The sequence below is a fragment of the Corvus cornix genome, chromosome 7 (genome assembly GCF_000738735.6).
Source record: "Corvus cornix cornix isolate S_Up_H32 chromosome 7, ASM73873v5, whole genome shotgun sequence".
In the NCBI taxonomy this organism is placed as follows: Eukaryota; Metazoa; Chordata; class Aves; order Passeriformes; family Corvidae; genus Corvus; species Corvus cornix.
Window position 1 is genome coordinate 8,485,223 of NC_046337.1, and position 21,086 is coordinate 8,506,308.

Sequence of the window (21,086 nt, forward strand, 5' to 3'; positions counted from 1 at the left end):
GGGGAAAAATTCTGAGGTGCCAAAATCCACTGTCACCCTCAAGTCACCTCTCCTATTTTTTAAGTGCTGTTAGTGCTGTTGGGTATCCACACTGTATTGGAGCTCCTGGTATCTCTCAGAAACTCAAATATTGTGCAAATTACAACCAGGATGTTCAGGGAGCAGAATGTCCCTCTCTTAGCAGATGGCAGCAGCCCACAATGTCCTGTAATCGAAACATAAAATATTACTACTTTTGCGTGCTGTGTTTGGGAAAACATGCCAAAGAGTACTTAGGTTTCATAGGCTCAGAAAAGTTTCTTCAGTAGGAAATAAGTTGTTTGGGGGGCTTGGCTTTGGGAGGCTTTTTTTTTTTGTTGTTATTACCAAATAGATCTGTCTTCAATCTGCAAGTGCAGCGGGTTTCTGAATATGACATTGTCACAGAGGTAGCCTGGAAAAGGCTGTGCTTCACTACAGCAGAGCCTGAGAGTTTCAAAGGTCCTATAAACCTGTTTGGGCTGACTGATTTGGCATTGCTTTAGAAGCCTTTGCCATGGGAAAGTTGTAGGGTCTGGCTGCTCTTGGGACAGGCGCCTCGAGGAGGAGAGTTGGGCTGATGTGACTTTAGCTGAGCACGGTTCCGCTGGGCAAAGCTCCCAGATGATAAATGGTGCTGTACACGGAGCGTGCAGAAAAGAGCATCCTTCCTCCTGGAGACAAATTACTTTCTAGCTTCTGCAGGCTGCATGGTTGTGATTTTTCTCCCCGATGTAATCTGTGTTGGGTGTAATGTTACATAATGTGCGATTAAAGACCAGTGATGACTAAGAAGGTAAGTGATCAAATATTTTACCTGAGACACATACACACATCATTTATCTCACTTTTCTCACAGAAGAAATTAAACCAGTTTCCTTAGCTGTTAGTCCAAGCAAATGAAAGCCTGAATTTGATTAAGCATTGATCCTTCTGCCTCACTTTCTCCAGGAAATGTTATTCAGATTTTGGGATAACATCAGTCCTTTGAATGGCTCTCATCAAGTCCCAGTCCATATGGTTTCTTTTGTGGAGCAAAGAAATCAAATCACTTTGGTTATTCTAGAGATTGTAATGTCACAGCAAGGAAGTTCTCATACTTGTTACAGAGCCCTGCTCTGCCAAAATATTCTCCTATCCCAGAAAAGAAAACTCCTGGTTTCTGCCATGGTAGCACAGATAATTTTACCCAAATCATGGCTCTGTTACACTTCCATTCTTCGGAATATGTAAGTCCCAAACAGGCTGCCAATATGAATGATGAGCCATTACAGCTGATGAAGCAAGAAAAGCATCAGGACGGATGCATTGAATGAGAGAAAACAAAGCCTTTGGTGCAAAAATTCTTCAGTATAAAATGGCTGCACATCTGCATGGGCAGAGATGAGGATACTCCAGTCTCATGTCCTGATCCCTGACCTCTCCTGGTACTACTCAACTGTTCTTTGAGTTATTTGGGAAAGTAAATTGTCATGACATTAACTTATTTCAACATCAGCACCTAAATCTGAAGAGCTTCTCCTCGGTGGGATGTTCCTAGGGTGGGCCGTATATCCTGAAGTTGCCAAAGTCTTTGTAACAGTAGCCTCAAATCCAGCAATTTTCCAACAGAATCACTGCAGCACATCTGCCATTCCAGCTCCTCCATAGTCCTGGGCTGTGCAGCAGCTTCTTCACACAGATGAGGAGAAACCCGAGCCAAGCAGTGGGGAACTTAACAGGAGCATCACATCTGATATGTTCTCTTTTTTTATGTGCAATGAATTACACATTTCCAGCCACATTCAGAGCATTCAGTTTGCTCATCACAAAAGCCACCAGCACAGCTGGCAAGTGTCCCCCTGCCTCGTTTGATGGGAAGGGCTGTAAATAACCCTGTAGCCAAATTCTGGGTGAACAGCGTGGGTGTAAGGCACTGCAATCCTGCTGCAAACCCCGCTGTGCCAAGGAACAGGACAGGACTTTTAATGTCTATGCAGTAACAAATGGATTAGAGATTGAGGCAGGCTGTGGGTGCGGAATAGGAATTGAAAAGTTTCCAAAATTTGGGGGTATTTGTATTAGTTTGAGCTTTCAAAACTTTCCAAAATATTAATGTCCAGATTTTTTTGGACTTCTCTGACATATACCAGAGGAGGGTGTGTGATGAAATATTTTTTCCAGGCTTTGAAACATGTCCCCTCACACAACTGTCCTCTGTCTTTTCCCTTCACAACGCTGGCATTGGGATCGTGGCGTGCCGGTGGTGTTTGTGAGCAGGCAGCCCTCAGGTGACAGAGGTGCTCAACCCCTGTGTTTTTGCTCTGCTGAAGTTTCCTTCTGTTTGGGCTGAAATATGAAGTGTTAAAAACTGCCATTTCCCTCCTTCCAGTTGCATTCCTGAGGGAAATTTTGGATGGCAGCCAAACCCAATAGAAGGCAGGAACCCTGTAGCAGAGCCGTGCAGCGGAGGCAGCGGGAACAGCCCGTGCTGGGAACGCCTGTGGCTGCCAGGGAATCACGGTGCTGGCTGGCCACAGGGAGAGGAGCAGTAGCACCATTTCCTCTGCCCTCGTCACCCACTTCTGTGCCTCATTCTTTTTTCTCTCTCTCATCCAGAGTCAAATCACACGATTACAGCTCTCAGGGTCTTAGGGAGAAGGAATCAACACTCCTAGCCTTGTGCTAGGGAATGGCAGGAAAAGGCAGCCAGAGGGAGCAGAAGACAGGAAAAATGTGTCCTCCGCACCTTGACTGCAGGCATCTGGAGCACAGATCCACTCTCCCTCTGCACATCTCCTTGCTTCCACTAGAAAACATGACCCAATGGTAGCACACTCTGCTTCAGGGCTGAAATGCTCATGAAAGGGAGGAGTACTGTTCCACTTACTTATACCAACAATTTATGTTGTGGAGTGAGGGAGAAGGGAAACTTAATAAAAATATGCATATAGAAAGATCAGGAAGCAAAAAGTAGCAGTGGTGGAAGACTGGAATGCATGGGCCCGAGTGTTCGGAGCCAAAGGTACACATAAAAATACACTTCAGTGATCAGGCCTTTGACAACCTTGAACTGTGTGTTAAACAAAAACCAGAAAAGGTCACAGAGACATTAATGAAAAGGTATTAGTCAAACAGACATCCTTGTGTGGATGTGGCAGAGCCCGCAGGGTGTCAGCTCAGACAAGCATCATCCGTCCCTCCTGCAACGGAGGCTGAGTCTCACTCCCTCTTTTGAGGGTCTGTAGGTACCAAAGGTGCTTTGGGGCAAACGAGGGCTCTGAGCTGTGAGCAGGGCCCATGTCCAGCTCCTGCTCTGGAAGGCTGCAGCAGGGCAGCCTCGTGCTGTATGAATGAGTGGAGGGGAGCTCGGGCAGGTTTCAGTCACCTTGGAGGGCATTCAGCTGCTGTAGCTCACCTGCCTCACACTCCAGGGGCCAGCCCTGCGCTCCACTCCAGATGTGGGGTCTCACGCAGGCCTCCCTCCCTGCCAGCCCCACACCAATGTCCCAGCTCCCCAGAGGATCCCACCTGGCACTAGAGACTTATGTTTCAGCTGCTGGTCTTTGCCCTCTGGGCTTTAATTCCTCCACATACACATTGGCAAACTCTGCCTCATTCCAAGAGCTTCTGGGAGGGGCAATTCAGGCACAGAGGGGAAAGGCAGAAAGGCTTTATGGTCTCAAGTGCAAATTACCACTCTTAAGAAAAACAACATGCCCAGATTCTGAGGTAAGTGGCTGTTTTGCTAATCAGAAAATGCCAGTAATGGGTCTGGATGTAATTGTGCTCCATTGGTACTATCTGGAATAACATGGAACGTTTTAACCTAGAAGGATGTTGCTAGGGCTGTGCCAGAAGGAATCTTAGTACAGATGTGGATGACATTTAATTGAAATATTTTAGGGGCAAAAATCATGCTGCTATTTTCTTTCTCATCTGTGTTTTAATAGAGCCATTTCTCCCTGGAAGCTGGCCACAAGTTCTGTGTCCTGAAGCCACTCTGAGCCAGATTCTGCTTGAGGCACACGTGAGATGCCATGAAAAACCTGCCCGAGCCACTGTGCTGGATGATATGGAGGCACAGCACTCCTTTCAGCAGCAGTGCTGAGGAAATCTTCTTGGAGAGATTTCTCCTTTTTTTCCATATGGGATTGTTTTCACTGTACCATCTCCAAGAAAGCTCTGCTCTGGCTTTGTTTGGCTCTGCCATTCCTCAAATATGCAATACATCTCCTGCCTCAGTGTGTTTTGTTCACAAAATGGGCAGTTTCCTTTGTTTTTCTGCCAGAAGTATCTGGGTCTGATGAACAGGGATGAGATTTTCAATGCTGGGCACTTGAATGCTGCAGAGCCAGTGCTTGAGATCTCAGAGGCAGCAAGCTGCGACCTGTCCATGGGGAAAATCCCTTCAACACAGGATGCTCCATCAAAAGGAGAGGGCATGTGTTTCTTGACAGAAGAAAAACACATCTGGCTGACACCTTTCAATAGGGTATCAAACCTGAAATGGGCTGGGAGCAAAGAATGAACTTTTGAGGACTTTCAAACTTAAAAAAAAAAATAATAATGCAGGCAATGCATTACATGTTTTTATGGCAAGTGTCTGCAGCCTGGGCTCTTTCAAGAAGTTCAGGTTTCTTCCTCAGACTGCATGCTAAAAAGCCATGACTATAGAATTTAAGCCACTTTTATCTCATCAATGCAGTGTGTTATTTTATGCATCTGAATTAGTCCAAGATAACAATAAGCCTAGGTTTTACTATAGCTTGTCATAATAACACGTGCAATTTTAAACAAGTTTATTTCTTTTAAAAAATGCATCTAATTTAAATGAATTATATGTACAATCCAGCTGCAGCTACAGTTCCAGCCGCTGTGGAATCCAACTGATTTCTAAAGCAAGGAAGTCCTAGAGATTAGGTTTTTTTCATCACTAATAAATTTCAGCTTATTTTCAGTCCAAATGTGTTTAGCTTGAGCTGGCAGCTACCAGATCCTACTGTACCTCAGCCTGTTGGCTTAAAGAGCCCTCTGCTGTCAGAATTTCCTCCCCTGATATTATGTGTAGGTGGTAACAAAACTGCTGCTGAATCTTCATTTTGCTGAATTTTCATTTCACTGAGTTACATAGGCTGATCTTTGCACTACAAAGCAGGTTTTTCCAAATGCTGGAAATCATTTCCTGGGCTCTTTCTTGGAGTCAGTTTCAGGCTGCCCATGTGTCTTTGCTGTCTTTGGCAGGCAGGGAGCCCTGGCTCCTGTCTGGGATGACACAGGAGGAGGAGGATGGTGGTGGTGGGACAGCAGCTCTGGCACTGCTTGACTTCACCAGAGGTAAAAAAGGACAGGTTGATAATATGTGAGCCTTGCCATTTCTTCAAGTGTTATTTCTATTTACATAGTTACCATTTGTGCATTATGTCGAAAGAAGAGGCTGAAAAACTTTCAGCTGTGACAATTTCCTTGCAGCCTAAAATTTCCCAATCTCTCCTTCTTTGTGTGAGCCCAAAGCACTGTCCAGCAGGACTGCAGCTAATGAAACCTTTTTATTTGAAAACTAGTGGTGAAGGAAAAAAGGTATTCTGAAGCATCAAGCATCTTTTCAGATTAAAACCTCTGTTCTCCTTTTAACAGAGGAATGGAAATTGGTGACGTGAATTCATGGCATGTGTTTCCTATCACATAATCACTGGGAGAAATATAAAATAAATGAAGGAGAAGTCATTAGAAAACAGTTCTGGAGCTCTTTTCATACCTCCTTCAGTAATTACACATGGAAACAACTCGCACCTAGTATATAATTTGTCAAGCAATCAGATGCTTAGCTTTAATCCCCATCTGGCTTTGGGGACTGCTATGAGGCTGAAGCTTGATCTCGGGATTTGAGGTGTAACCTCCTCAGGTGTATGGGAGGGACATGCCTGTATTAAGAGGGATCTCAGCTCCAGTGGTCTGAAATCAGCTCCTCTAAGTACAGGAAAGGCAAATTCCCCAGAAAAGTGCTCTGTGCCCCACACATGCCCTGTGGGTGATGTGGGGTGTGCAGATTGTATAGAATGAACTTAGAAAGAGTTGAGAGTAGTTTTATCCTGTGTGTAACATCCACCAGTCAGGCTTCCCATTGTGCTTGTAGGAATCATTGCCTTCCAAACCTGCCAGTTCAGCCTCTGGCACAGAGCCGTGCATCACCACTACCAGGTGTTCACCTAACACAGGCACCTGAGCTGTCCAGGTAAAAGCTATAATTCATCTCACCTGGGGGGCCTAAATCAAACTGGAATGACACCAGCAAACTCCAAAGATTAGAAAATGCTGGGACCCAGCAAAAAGCTCAATAATTTCTAGAAGAATTTCTTTCTATAGTTTTTCTTTTTTTTTTAACACCCGAGAAACTTTTGAATTTGTGTTAGGGTTAGCCAAGGCATATCTGAACTGTAAAACTTTAATATTTTCATGTCAAAAATGATTTTGCTAAAGTTAACTTTCCCCATACTTTGACTTATCAGTTTCAGTTGTGGTGGTGTGCATTTCAGTTGAAGTTTTATTACATTATGTTGGCAGTACATTATGTTTTTTACACATGGATTTGATTGAGAAATGAAACTGGAATAAGAATGAGGTAGCAGCAGCATCTGCTGGGAGACGCAGCTAGTGCTGGTGTCAATCAATCTGATTGATTAAATATGGTGGCACACATTTTATTAAAACAAAATGCTCTCCCTGAAGAAGACTATTATGCCAATATAATGCACAGCTTTCCTAAAGAACATTACAAAAGAGGTGGTCTGTTTGTGACATACAATGCTTGTAAATAACTGGAAAGAACTGAAGAGTTCAAATTACATTGGGCTGCTCATGGAAACAGCTATTTTATTGTTTTGGCATGTGGTAGCTGGTATTGTTGCATTGGCAAGATCAGCAGCACTGATGGAAGTTGAATTATCGTGTGGGACCACAAAGGGTTTTATGCGCTCGCTGACGTTATTGAACAGGTCCGAGGCTTTAAAGTGCGCGGTGGCTTGAGACCAGGGCTGGAGACAGAGGCACTGCCTGCCCACCCCACACCTCCAGCAAGCTGGAATTCATTTCCAGGCATCCTCCCGGCTCCCTCATTGCAAGGATGGGTGTTCACGGTGCCAGCCTGACAAGAGAACTCCTCTGGGAATGGACAGACACCGAAGGCACGATTCCTGCCCTTCCAGGTGCAGACATCTCCACCTTGCCTTCCTCTCCCAGGAGCAAATGGGACCTGCAGTCCCTCTGCCCTGAAATACAGCTGGTGGCAAAAGAAACCATTTTGTGGCGTCTTCTCTGCTGTCCCCAGAGGAAGGTCAAGAGAAACAATGACTCATATTCCTTGAGATGTGCTTGGAGACTGTAGTGGTGGAGAATTTAGGACACAATAAATCCTTGCAGTGTTTGCCATCCACCTAAAATTATGGCTTCTGCTGGGTATTTCAAAGAGTCCAGTAGTTTTCCACTAGTTTCACTTGGGCTGAGGTTTTACCCACCTCCACTTATATTCTCCACATTAAGATGAATTATGAAAATTCTTAACCAATGTCAATATTTTACTCACTTTCCTCCAAATGTAGACATTCATAATGTAACATAGCTGTCTGCTTGCCACATTCATCCTCACTAAATGTATCCAAATAACATTTGTTTCAGTAAATAATATAAATATAAACAAACATCTGTACCACAGAAGAGTGCTACATCCCACTCCTCGTGAGTGTGATGACCCTGGGATCAAACAAGTGTGGTTGTACACAGCACTGCAGGAACAGAAATATGTGTAACAACATAGGGGAGAAATGTAGAAAACATCAGGTTTTGGTTCATTCACTTTTCATTTTTATTACTGGGGTTTCTCGTGGTACCTCCTATGCATCAGCTCTTCTAGCTAGAGTGCAATTCCTTGTCCTCGTGGTAACTCCTGTGGATCTCCTCATCAAGTTTCAGAGTGATTCCTCATCCTGTTTTATTCCATTGGGAAGAAGCGGCCTGCTCTCTGTGCCCTGATGTCCAGATACCGTCAAAGCCGTAAGCTGCTCCCCAAGCACTGGCTGCCCTTTGGCCATCTCATTCAGGGAAATACTTTAGTGGGTGCTAGATTTAAAACCAAGCTCAGCAGAGAATCTCAGCATATTTAACATGATGACTTCAAAACAACCTGAGTACAGATGGCTTAGACAATATCTGTGTTGAATTTTTAATGGCAGATTCAGAACTATTTTTAAGATCCCACTGTTATTTCTCCTGAGAGATCTTTTCTTAGCAATCTAAGTAGAAAATAATAATGAGGGAAAAAAACCCTTGCTAGGCAACCTCTTCAATATGCAGATGGTTTCTACAGTGACACTTCTGCTCAGGCTAATCTTTCAGGATTGAGATATTTTCAGAAACATCCATTTGTGGGGTTTGGGTTTTTTTTACTCGCAAAGACACAGCTTTGTATACAAATCTTTTCTCCATCCCCACCCACTTACTTGGTGGTTTTGAGGCTCGCTAACAACTTTTTGCATGAACAGACATTGCTGTCGTACTTTGCAGACCTCAGGAATGTAGCTAATGATGGTGTTTGTACTTCTGCCTTCAGCATTCATTTCATCATGGAGCTCATTGGTTTTTCTTAGAGGTTCACTACCACCTGCATTGCAAACTTATCCCAGTGCAAAATTGCCCTGAAGAGCATCAGGGCTCTGATCTTACCATTTTACAGTGGGAAATGGTGTATTTTCAAATATCCTCTCAGAAAGAGTCACTGACGTCATTCTGAGCACATCAGTCTTTGGCAGGTGACTCTCCCATTTTTTCCTCTAAGTTTGTCTCCTTTCATCCCCATTAATGTCCTGTACTCCCCACCTTTGCAGGAGCTTCTCCATTTAGTTTCCTTGCTGCTTGGATGCCCCTGGGCTGGGAGACTTTCCGGTTTGTGGTACTTATATTGTCATCCTGATGGAGAAACCCAAAGGCAACATAATCTCTGGATTTATGGTTAATGTGCAAAGACAGGACAGTGATGTGGGCTTGGGGGAAAAGCCTCAGGTTTGCTGTACAAGCAGAGGAGAGGATGGTCACTTCAGACTTCAGTAAGCATCTGAATTAAAGCAAATGCAGTAACACCACCCCTTTTGATATTCCCTGACAGTGCAGAAACGAAGATTGACATTAGAATTTGATTTCATGCTAAAATGCCAGACTGCACAGCAGTTCAAGAGTGCTGAGTATCCTGTGCAGGTGTAACTTGTAGCAAGCCCCAGGAGCAGTCTGGGCAAAGGAAATCACTTCAGCCATAATGGTTAAATAGCTGAGAAACATGCATCAATTTTTAAGTAGCATAGAGTGAAATGTAACAGCTCCTAAAACATTCAAGAGCAGCCTAAACATTGCTGAAGGAGTGAAAATAACATGAGACATTATCAAGCCTTTTCTTTAAATCTTCATGAATCTGCCAGTTTTACTACCAGAGGTTCATAGTTACAACTGTTAACCCAAAATGCTTGTTAATAACTGAAGTGCATAAGAAGACTTTGATCCATATTTTGACACATCTGCAAATGCTGGAATGGAAAGACTGGAATGCTGCTGGGTATGATTACCCCTAAGAGAAATATTTTTAGAGTGGCTCTATGAGATTTTGATCTCCTGATAGCTATTGAAAGCTAATAACATATATAAAAATATAACTAAAATGCAGTGCTTATACTTTCACACAGGACAAGGCACTGATCTGTGTTTGCTAAAGTAGGTAACATTTGCTCTGGGGATCCTGACCAGAGACACAGCATCAAACTGGGACCTACTGACTTCTGCACAGTCAGGATTTTGCATATTATGACCTGGATAAAACCAATGTTAAGTGTAAACATTTATAAGACTATTAAGCCATTGAGTGCTTGATAGCCACCACATCTCAAGTGCTTTTGCTGGGCACAATGGATACCAGCTTCTCTTTTTCCTTCTTAGGACTCAAAACCTATTTCTTGATAAGGAAAATGCCCTTGAACAATGCAGTAGGAGGGAAGACCAGCTGGAGCTCTGCTTTGTGGTTAGTTATATTTTGGAATCCTAAGCAGCTGTTTGCCTATGTCTATATTCATTAGACAGGGCTTTAAAGCAAAAAGTACACCATTCATTATTGTTACCACAGCACAGACCTCCACAGCCAGCCCTATCAAATAATGCAAACCCAGTGAACAAACAACCAACATAATTTACTGTCAGCTTCTGTAAAAACCCAGAAAAAAAACTCCACAGTCCAAAATATCATGGGTGGTTTTAACAACGTTGTCCACAGTGCATGAAATGCAATATTTTGGGAGTAGTAATTGCCATATTTAAACCTCAGAAAGCTGCAGATTTATATTTGTTCGGTTTCCCCTTAAGCTGGATAATAAATCTGTACAGCCTCTTCTGGGCTTTTTTTTTTGTGTGTCTCTTTTTTTTTTTTTGTAAGAAAGACTTCTGAGATTATAATATCTGGCTATATCAGGTTTGGGTTTTTTGGGTTTTGTTTTGCTTTTTAGAAATCACGGGAAAGATTTTAACTGCTGGGTTGTTCTATATGGAGCAAATTCTGCCCTTAGACATCCCATATGTACTGAAGATAGCACCACAGATACATATGCAGAAACCAGCAGTCAATTTTGACTCAGAAGATAATACACCAACTGTGTATTAAGTTTAATGTAGATTAATGTGAGTTGCTTTCCTTTGCATGTATGTACACAGGTACAAATAATTAAGATTAATTCCACTGGATATAATGGCCTTCACTGTGCACGGTGCCATAAAATTCTTCTTTAATAGCTGTTAATTGGATGTATTTACTTTGATGGTGAAGTCCTGATTAGTCTTGTTACCCTGCAACCCCTTCCACCTCCCTTTGATCACTTTTGTGCTTAAGAAAAGATTTATAATAAGGGAATCACAGCTATGCAGTTTATTAGCAAAAAAATCAATACCTGTATCTGTTTACACGTATTAGAGGTTCAGCCAAAGAGGGGTACTCTGCATAATATTTGAGGAGTAAAGATGATGCATATTTTCATTTTTGATTCTTTTCCCCATGCAATGTCTTTACTGGTAATAACTCAGATTTCTTACTCGATTTCTTTTTTTTAATCTCTTTTCTTTCTTTTGCTTCTGCACTGAACCTGAGGAATTTCTCAGTGGTAACAAGAGGACCTCAGTACCTTCAGCAAGTTCCAGCTCCAGGACATCAGGCGGATGGCTGAATTTAGGAACTGCTTCCATACAGTGATTCCATGTGTTTTTTTCTGGAAAACAGTCAGTAATTATTTTGGAATTTCTTTTCTCTGAAACACAGTAATTCTAAGCATAAGGGACAGGGCTTTCCATGTGTGCAAATCAGAATATCTTCACTGAAATCTAGGTGGATATTTGATTTGTGCTGAAGTTCTCGCCTTAGTTTTTTAACTAGCTTGTTTTTAACAATGATACTTTGCATTTGTTATCTCCCAGGAGCACAGCTGTCTTTATGCAATTAGTAAGTCACGAAGGAAGACGTTAAAGGTACAGCCACAGCCAAGGTCCGTGTCTCAGAGTACAGCGTGTTCCTGGGCACAGCTCCCCCACGCTCACCCTTGCTCCAGTGTGTGTGGAACCATGGGCAGTTTTCCTGGGACATAGCCCATGTGTAGCCAGGGCAATATTTTCTGCCTGGAGCCATTTTATGTACCTGAGTCCAGCCACGCAGGAGCTGTGACAAAGCCAGGCCTGGCCCCTCCTGCGCCCTTCCATCTTCACTATGGATTTCTGCTCCAGTGACTCAGCCTTACTGACACAAATCATCTGTACCATTTTATCACTAATGTACTGGTTCCTTTACTAGTATGAGCATAAACTCATCAGCTTAGCATGTTTCCTTCTCCTGGTCATCTCACTGAAGAGAACAGGGCTCTTCCCCTCTCCTCCTACCCCTTCCCATCTGCCCAGAGCCACTCAACACTGTTGGGACACAGCCACACACTTTGAGGTGGTTTCTACTCTAACAAATATGTTCTCCCTCCAGGAACACTTGAATTATCTGTGGGGTCTAGTCTACTGCCAGGAAAGCTTTGGTGGGACCTTGTCCAGCTGAGGACGGGCTTCTGCCTTCCTCCTCCTCCTCTGCCCTGTGTTTAGTGAGTCAGTGCACTCCAGCAGCCAAATGGGATTCCTAAAAATGAATGGGTTATAAATGACCAACCTGATTAAAAATTACAGCATCAAGCACTCCACGGAGGACAAGCTAGCACTGCTACTTGCATGAATCACTGCTATTTATGTCCTTTAATTAGGAAAATTGCAGCACAATGCAGGTTTTAGAAGATGTCTTCTGAGAGATCCTCAGGGCTCTCTCTCATTTTATCTCTGCATCCAAGCCTGCTGCTTATATATTATTTGGATCTCTTACTGCAGCCAAGGGAAGTCCAGACAGGGCCAATTCCTAAAGTGTTTAAATCTGAGAAGCCCCATCATGATGCCCAATTATAGCATTGTCTGAGGATCTGATTGAACGATTTGGAGACTGAAAGAGCAGGTCTTTTACGAGATTAATAATCTACGGAACATTAATATGTAATTCTCTCGCCTCCTCCAAAAAGGAAGAAGTCTGCATAATAATGCCAATTATAAGAAAAGTTAAAAAAAATTAAAAAAAAGAAGGCCATTTATTTGGAACCACTTAAAAATGCTTTGCAATTATACATTTATTATCAGTATAAAATGAACAATTCAGAAAAAGGTGGGTGCATATCAGCAGAAGCAATTAAGAAAGGTGTTTATTTTATTGAGAACTCACCATTTCTATTTCAGGAATAGAGCCCTATCACTGAGTTTGCAGTTGTTTTATTCATGCTTTTAATTACAGCCCATTTCCAAACTTGGCTGTATCTGCCCTAGGCAAGGCTGTATTTCCAAGCACTTCTGCCTCAAGTCCCCTCTGGCAAGGGAAGGGTTAAAACCAATATTTGTAGATAAAGAGGTAAACATATTTACATTCAGTTTTTCACACTTTATGCATATGTCATGCAGTGAATAGTTTTAGAGGTATGTTTGTACTATCTCTCCAGAATTTTTACAGTCTGCAGGACACAAAATCTCTATAAAGTGACTTATTGAAATAGAAGCAGATTGGTAAAACCGTTTCTCTCTTATGAACTGTGAAGAATGATCCTCTAAATGAAATCAGGAAGGAACTGGACAGAATCTTGTTTAATGGTGTGACAAAATGAATCACAACTATTCCAAGCATCCATCACTGCTAAAAGGGGACCACAAATGATCTGTGAACTACTATATATTGATTACTCATGTACTACAAGTGTCGGATTTAATGTTCACACACCATGGAAAGGCGGCAGGGACAGATGGTGCCTTAACTCTTCTTTGATAGATTTTAATGGTGAAATATTGATTTCTATCTGGCCAAGGCCTGTTGTTAGGGGCCAAAGTCATTTGTTGGGTATAGCTGGACACCCAGTCTGCTAAGGGTAATCAATCATTTTTGGCAAGGCAGGTGAAATTCTGAAGAGAAGCACCTTGGGTTCCCAAACTGTATCGAGATGAGGCTGAGACCAACATTTGCGCATGCACGCCCCCTCCTCCCCCCACACGTGCATACAAAAAGCCTCCATGAAATTGTGCTTGTAAAGAATTATTAATGATAAGACATGTTTACTGAGGAGAGTCACAGCGAATCACAGCTGACATGAAATAGTCTGGGAGCCTCAGAGAGAAAATGAGCTTCTCGCTAAAAGGGACTATATTTTATTTAAACATCCGTCTAGGGCTGAAAACTCAGGTAATCTGTTGTGTTACAAGCCACTGGCTGTTCTTGCCATCCAGAGAGATAACAGTGAGGAGCTAATAGGAACACATCAATCACAATCAGGCTGCAATTCCACCGGTGTCTCCTCTTCCCAGCTCCTTTTTAAGCTCCTTAATAACGATGATAACATAGTTCTGGGCTTGTGAGAGGGTTTCTTCCCTTTGAGGGTCATATTCATAAAGCGAATGGCCTGCAAAGTCAGCATCTCACTCCTACGGAAGGGGGGGGTTGAGCACAGGGAAGGGGTCTGCAGGTGGGAGGGGTAGGGGGGCAGGAGGGGGTGGATTTCCCCCGGCAATAAATCCGTGGATGCCCCTCTTTCCCCTGACAGACTTCCCAGGAGAGGATTCCTGTTCAGAAGCAGGCAGGAAAGGGTAGGCTCTGCCCAGATGTGCCCCAGATGTGGGAACCAGTTGAGGTTGATTTTTCGTTTAGATTATCTTGCTTACCTAATGATTTTTGCTTCACTGCTCAGCTCGATTGTGTTCACTAGGACGGCAGGCTATTAAAATGTCAAGGCGCATTGAATTGTTGTTATCAAGGAAAGAGACCTTTCCAATCAGCCCGTGTTCCCCAGGTTGTATAAAGGCAAAGAAGGGATTGGAGGAGGAAGGAGACCTTCCTCATCCTGGGGAGGGGGGGAGAGGTGCAGCGGGGGGTGTTGAGTGTGTTTCTGTGTGTAGATGCAGATGTGTGAGTGTGCCTGCTGCAGTACAGGTGGTAATTAAAATGCCATCTTTTATAACAGGTATCAGACACTTCTCTAATTCATATTTACAGGGAGAGATGAAACTTCTCCCCATTGTGCTTTTCACCACAATCCTTATAAAGAAAATACTGGGAGGAGGAAAGTTGTGTGGTTGAATCACTGGCCACGCATACTAAGGAGCTGCTGGGCTGGGCTGAAGGAGAAAAACAAAGGCAAATGCCTTCCTCATGTCTGCACCTGCCTTAAGGCTTGATAAGAAAATAAGTTCACTGACCTACTGGGAAAAACACTGGAGATTGTCCGGTATCACAATATTGAACAACTGGTGACAGGATGATACAAACCCGGCACATTTGGAGACACAAAAATCCCCTACCTCTCGTCACCACCACCACCTTGTTCATATAATTGCAGAACAGTTTATTACAGAGAGGCACATCAGATATTGCCACAGATTGATTTTTTTCTTTCTTCTCTTGTAAACTATACCGTACATCATATTGGTTGGGAAAAAATATATTCTTTGGATTTACTTCTCTTTGTTTAAATCATCTCACAAATATTTTGGTTTTCACCTGTCATTTCTCTTTCATTTTCATTTAAAAAAGATGGCTTTGTTTTTGCTTGTGTACGGTTTTGTAGAATAATGACATCTATCTCGTCCTCCATGCATCAAGCATCATTGATTGCCCCAAACATCATTGTCACTACTGGGTGTTCATCTTCACACTTGCCACTGGCAGGTCCCTCATCTACTTTCTGTCTCACACATGCCCCTCTCCACAGCTGCACACTCACTCACAACAGGCATGCCTACTTTCTCATTTTGCCTAACACTCATTCCTCCTGGCCTGCTTTGGCTCTGCATCTCCTCCTCACAGGCCCTCATTTCTCTCCCTCCAACCTCATACTGCTGTACAAGTCCACGAGCACAAATCGCTCAATTCTGCGGTGAACTTCAGCTTGGTCTGCATTAAAAAGCCAGGACAAACCAAATTCTTCCATCTTTTCCCACATTGTCTACAATGACTCATGAAAGTTACTCTCAAAATATTTGATTCCTTGACATATTCAGGCACAGGGAGCAGAGAACCCTGACGGGACTACAGGAGTCTTTGCTAGTCCTGCAGCGGTAGTGGAAAAGGGGCACACAGCCCTCCTTTCCCACCATGCTGTTGCTCCAGTTGGCCTTAATTGTTGCCCTGCCTTACATATCCACTCTCATGTCTGTCTTGGGGCTTGTTTCCACGGAAAAATTATTGCACACGAGGCTGGGATGTGAATTAATAGCACATCCCTGCAGGGAACATTGCAGATACAGTGAGGACTTGTGTGCACAAGGACATTACTGTGGAGGCAGCCAAGGTGTAAATCTCCCATGTCGTGGCACCAGCTCCCCCAAACACGCTGCCAGTGTCTGCATGGCCCCCCAGGCCCTGCTGGGCTCCACATACCCAGTGCCCACATGCACTCATGGCACGTGGACTTTTCAAACAAGAAGAGCCTGGGCATATTTGCTGATGTGCATCAATCTATGCCTGTGCTCCTGACAAACCTTGATGTATTTATTCCTGCAAGTTGCTTGAGAGGTGAGAAAGTGGCATTATTCTTTAGAGCCGGGAAACTGAGGTGTGAAGGCTCATGAAATGCCCAAGGCCTTCAGATGCTGGGATCCAAAGTGACTGCCCTGAGGACATAATAAAGTGGGTAGCTGACAATAGAAATTGCCACCCAGTCCCTGAATGATATACCCTGGGTATTAGTAGTCTAGTTATTAGACCAGCTTTCTTTTCTCCTATTAATGTTTTTTCTTGTCTCTTCACTGCTCCTTTCAATATCCAGCAGTTTCCATGTTTTTCTTGCAGACCAAAGCTTCCTCAAGGAGCTGGTTTTGGCTCAACCACCTCCAGCCCAGCCAGAGAAGAAGTGAGGCTCCTCCACTCGCTTACCAAGTCAAACAGAGTGGGCTTCGTTGTGGCCCAGGTGTGGGACTCACTCATGGCACCACATGAGTCTTCAGCCTGACTCTGCTCCCAGCCATGATGAGTCACCAACCTGTGGAGGAAGAGGGAAAGGATTCTATTCAACATTTTTAAGACTCTGAAGTGGTGCTGGACAAGTTTATTAGGTAATGAAAAGTGTGTGATGCTGCTTAGCCTACAGGAGAAAAGTGCTAGCGCTGGTAGGAACCTCACAATCAGTTGGATTAAAAAATACGAGTCCAAACAACATATTCAGGAAATTGTCACAGGCTGGAGTATTCTAGTTGGAGGACATAGATGGACCCAGAATGACAAAGGAAAGTAAGGAGAGCAGCACAACTGAGGCCAAGTGACCTGGAAATGGTCCAGGCCTATGAAGCCTTGTCATAGATACAGATCTAGGCAAGGATGCAAGTTGGATGTCAGTCACAGTGCCTCACAACAGGAAGAGTTGCAGCTTTTCTTTTATTCTCAGTTTGTATGCTGATCCTAATGCCACAGTGTGCCCTTCTAGGGCTAGCTGGGCTAAAAGACTTTTTTTCCCCTCTGAGGCACAAAGGCTTCTCTTTTTATGGCAGGATGAAATGGATGGTGACAGAGACGGGATGAGCTCACAGTATCTTTTGATGAAATGTTGCAGCTGGACTTACCTGCTACCTAAGCCCCCCAATCTTTCCAATGCAGCAACGATTTGCTGCTCCTGCTGCTCCCACTGCTCCCCTATCTCTCAGTCCACAAACTTCAGAGCCTTTGCAAAACCTTCAAGAGGATCTAAGTTTCAGCACCAAAAATCTTATTTCAGACATCTAAGACCTGCTTCTGCATCTGGCCCTTTGTGCAAGAAAAAAATCCTAGTAGTGGCTATTACATTTAAATGTAAGTTGAGTGGGACCAGGAGAATTGCTCCCTGAACTGTGCCAAAACCCCTGTGAAGAAGTTAAGGCTGGTATATATATCAATCACACCAGCATAAAAACACATCAAGGGGGGATAATTGTCCCCCAAGCAAGCCTTATATTTCACAGAAAACTCAGCTGAAGTTAGCTCAGTTAAAATAGGCCCAAAGAGAAAGACACTGGAAAGTTCCTGATGATTTCTTGGGATATCATAAAATAACCTTATAATTATGATTAAAGCTTTATTTTCTTTGGCTTCAGAACTTACCTTCTTCCCTGGCTGTGTCTCTTGGCTCCTCCAGTGACTTCTATGGAGCAGTGGAGCAGTCTGGGTTTGGAGAGGGTCAGTCAAACACCAAGCCAACATGCCTGGCCATGGGGCACACTCTCCATTTGAATTCATCCCTGTCTTTGTGGACTTGCAGAATCGTACAATAAATCCCTGGGCTGACACCATCAAAGACATGACAGAGAGGGCAGAAACATGCAAGGCACATTGAAATAGCCAGTTCAGCCAAACTGTTTTTGGGGCAGATGTGACCCAAAGTAAGCCCTGCTGTGTTCAAGGCCAGGCAGCAGTTGCCTCAGCCTCCAGACAAATTCATTCCTGAGGCAGTGACCAATGACAGCCACAGAGCTGCTGCCAGATGTGCCAGAGATGTCCTCTCCTGGCAGGTTCTGGTTCTAAGACACAGCACACAGAGGAAACCCAATGTCAGCCAGGGCAGAGCATGTATGACAGGGTGAGAGTAAAGGTGAGTAGTCTCTGCTGGCTGCCAGCCCCCTGCTCCAGCCAGCCTTGACTCTGTGGTTCAAGGGTCCCTGCAAACATTCCCAATCCATACTCTCTATCTTCCTCAGTGTGTCAAGGGGAAAATACCCTGGGGACCTTCTCAAACAGTCAAAACTGTTATAGCTCTGGACTCCTCAAAGGAAACACTGGAAGGAAGGCCGAGACACAACCAAGATGTCCTTTTTTTTTTTTTTTTTTTTGGCGTACCACAGATTTATTTGCTTGCAAAGGAGCTGTGCAGGGCAGGGGAGCAGCGGGCATGGCTGTTGTTTGCAGTGGAGCACCTTGAAGAAACTAAACTAGCACTCAAAGCTGAATAATTGGTGCAGCAGGAGGCTGTGCCCATGCTAATAGTTTTTGCTGAGATGAAGCTTATTAACATGTGCACTGGTGCATCTGTATTGCCTTTGGGACTCAAACTCAGCATGGTTCTCTGCTGTGCTGCATAGAGGTTTTACCTTCCTCTGACCTTGCTCAGGCTCCTTTGTCCTGTTCTGCTGTGCTCTGAGTTAACCTTTTATCTGCCTGGCTTTTTAGCCTATATTTTAAATCCAGGATAACTTTTTCAAGTGTCTTCTACACTAAAGGTTTTAGTTGTGCTGAAAGTATTTTGAGTTCCATTGTTATGATGCTTTTGGTTTGAGGAAAGTTTGTTGTGATAATCAGCCCATCTCTCAACTGAAATTTTAAGCTATTACAAGTAATAAAAAATCTCACTCTGTGCTTGCCTTACTGTTGTAGTTTGGGGCAAGAGGTGTGCATTTACTCCACCTGAGTTCCCAGACTGAATCCCTGTTTGAGAGAGAGAAAATAAAAATTAAACTGTTTTTATAATATCCAGACTATGCCCTTATTTCATCTATTAGAGGAACAGAAATGTAACTTTTGGGGACTAAGAGGAAATAGGCTGGAAGAGAAAATGTGGTGTCTCCATCTGATCTCTGCTGTGAAGTGCAAAGCAAACCAAACCTCTGGCTTTTGATTAACTGCTGCTGGCACAGTTTAGGTGGCGTATGCCAGGGTGTTACCTCTTGTCATTGATTAATACCATACCTAAGTCCACGTAAGGTATGTGACACACCTAGCTTATCACTGTGCAAAACAGCCACCTTGCTTCACCAACAACTTCTCTGACATAGTTCAGGCTAAAACCCTGCCAAGGCTTCCCCCACCTTACAGACCATCCAACCAGAGCAAGAACAAGCCCCAGAAAACACAGGTTTCAGTAGTGTTTTGCTAACAGTACCAACCATCCAAATCTGCATGTTCCATCTTGAAATGCCCTCTGCTTACCTGTAGTTAGGTTGTCCGAGCCCAAGACCTCTTTTCAACAATGTTGCGCACCAAAACTGAACACCTGCTTATTAAGTAGGTGTGTTTTGGCCCCAGACAGATTTAAGACAGCATCTGAAGACTCATCATTTGCTAGTTTCCCCTCACTGTTGCAGTGTTGAGATCACCTCAGTGTAACCCTGTGAGTGTTGCATGGACAGTCACCACACCAAGAGCTAGCAGATTTGGCTCATTCATCTCTTTTGTGAATTCCAGTTGTTTTGCACTGAATGCAGCACATCTCCAGCATATGTGATTCAGATCAGGCATTCATCCTATGCCGTGTAAATCAAGCAGATGAAATGTAGCCATTGACAGCACTTACAATTTTGCCCATTACTATGAAATCCTCTTTCTTTAAACGGAAGGTGCTTTTATGAATGCACTGAAGCATAGCTGACAAAGCCTCCAGTACTGACTATTGCCTAAATACTGCAAAACATACAGTTATAAAAGATACATGTGGTGCATATTCATAAGGATTAGAATAAGCACTTTGTTGAGTCGCTGCAGTACATTTGTACCCTTTTCAGGTTACTTATAGACCTTGGATATATTCTTCTTCCCATGACTCAAATAAACACTTGTCTGTGGGCTTACCAAGTCTCCCTGCCTTTCTGTATGCTGACAGTGCAAAATATGTACTTCTAAAATTGTGTTAAAAAAAAGTCCCTGCACGGTAATTATTCTTTATGCTAATATAATAGACTAGTAAATGTTCCTACACTTCTTGTAGGACTAATTACATTTCAATAATGTGAATCATCCCTGGAGCCGCTACTGTTAAATATTTTTTGGAGCAGTAGCGAGGGAGTTTGTTATTTGTACACACTAGAGAAGTGTGGATTTTTGAAACAGAATAGCACAGCTCTACAGCAGAAATGCTCCTCCTAATGTGGTCATGCCAGGTCAGGGTAGATGTGGAAGGGGAACCCATCAGCTGGAGGATTTGCTGCATCCCATCTGATGCACCAGCTCCTCACACTCAGAAGTCAGCTTTTGCAGTGGCGGAAATAAGTTTCGCTTGAGACACCAATTACAATCAGCTCATTAGGAGCTGCTGAATAAAATGTAAATTTTATGGCTTGTTCATGTCTAAAAAACGTAAGGGATTCCAAACCCACATCTTGTTTAATTGGCTAAATTAAATGATTTGCTATAATTTGCAGATTAGCAAATAAATCCAGAAAACTGTTAAGGCAAGTAAACAAGGTAATTTCAGATAAAGCAACAATTCCTTGTAAGTGTTCTATAACAATTTGGCAAGGCACCGTGCCTAGTCACTGACTTCTGAGAAATACTTTGGTTTCGGACAAGGACCTGACACGGGGACAGTCATGTCATTCATTGGGAGAATCTGTCACTGAAGCCTTGCTTGTGTAGCTCCTGCTCAGTGTGTTGGTGGCCAGGTGAATCTTGTCTTGACCCTCTCTGCTCTGCACAATAGCATTATTAACAATACTCTACAACTCCAGCTGCTGCCCCTCCTCAAACACCAGAGTGCTGATCCAGGTGTAGCCATTCCTGTTCTGCA

The 21,086-nt window shown here is 43.5% G+C and overlaps 1 long non-coding RNA gene across 1 annotated transcript; it reads left to right on the forward strand.

Moving 5' to 3' along the window:
• The first annotated feature begins 6,686 nt into the window (after positions 1 to 6,686).
• LOC109145691 lies at positions 6,687 to 19,056 on the forward strand. The gene is made up of 2 exons (XR_002047326.3): positions 6,687 to 11,295; positions 16,415 to 19,056. It is a non-coding gene; the product is annotated as an uncharacterized LOC109145691 (long non-coding RNA).
• The last annotated feature ends 2,030 nt before the right edge of the window (positions 19,057 to 21,086 follow it).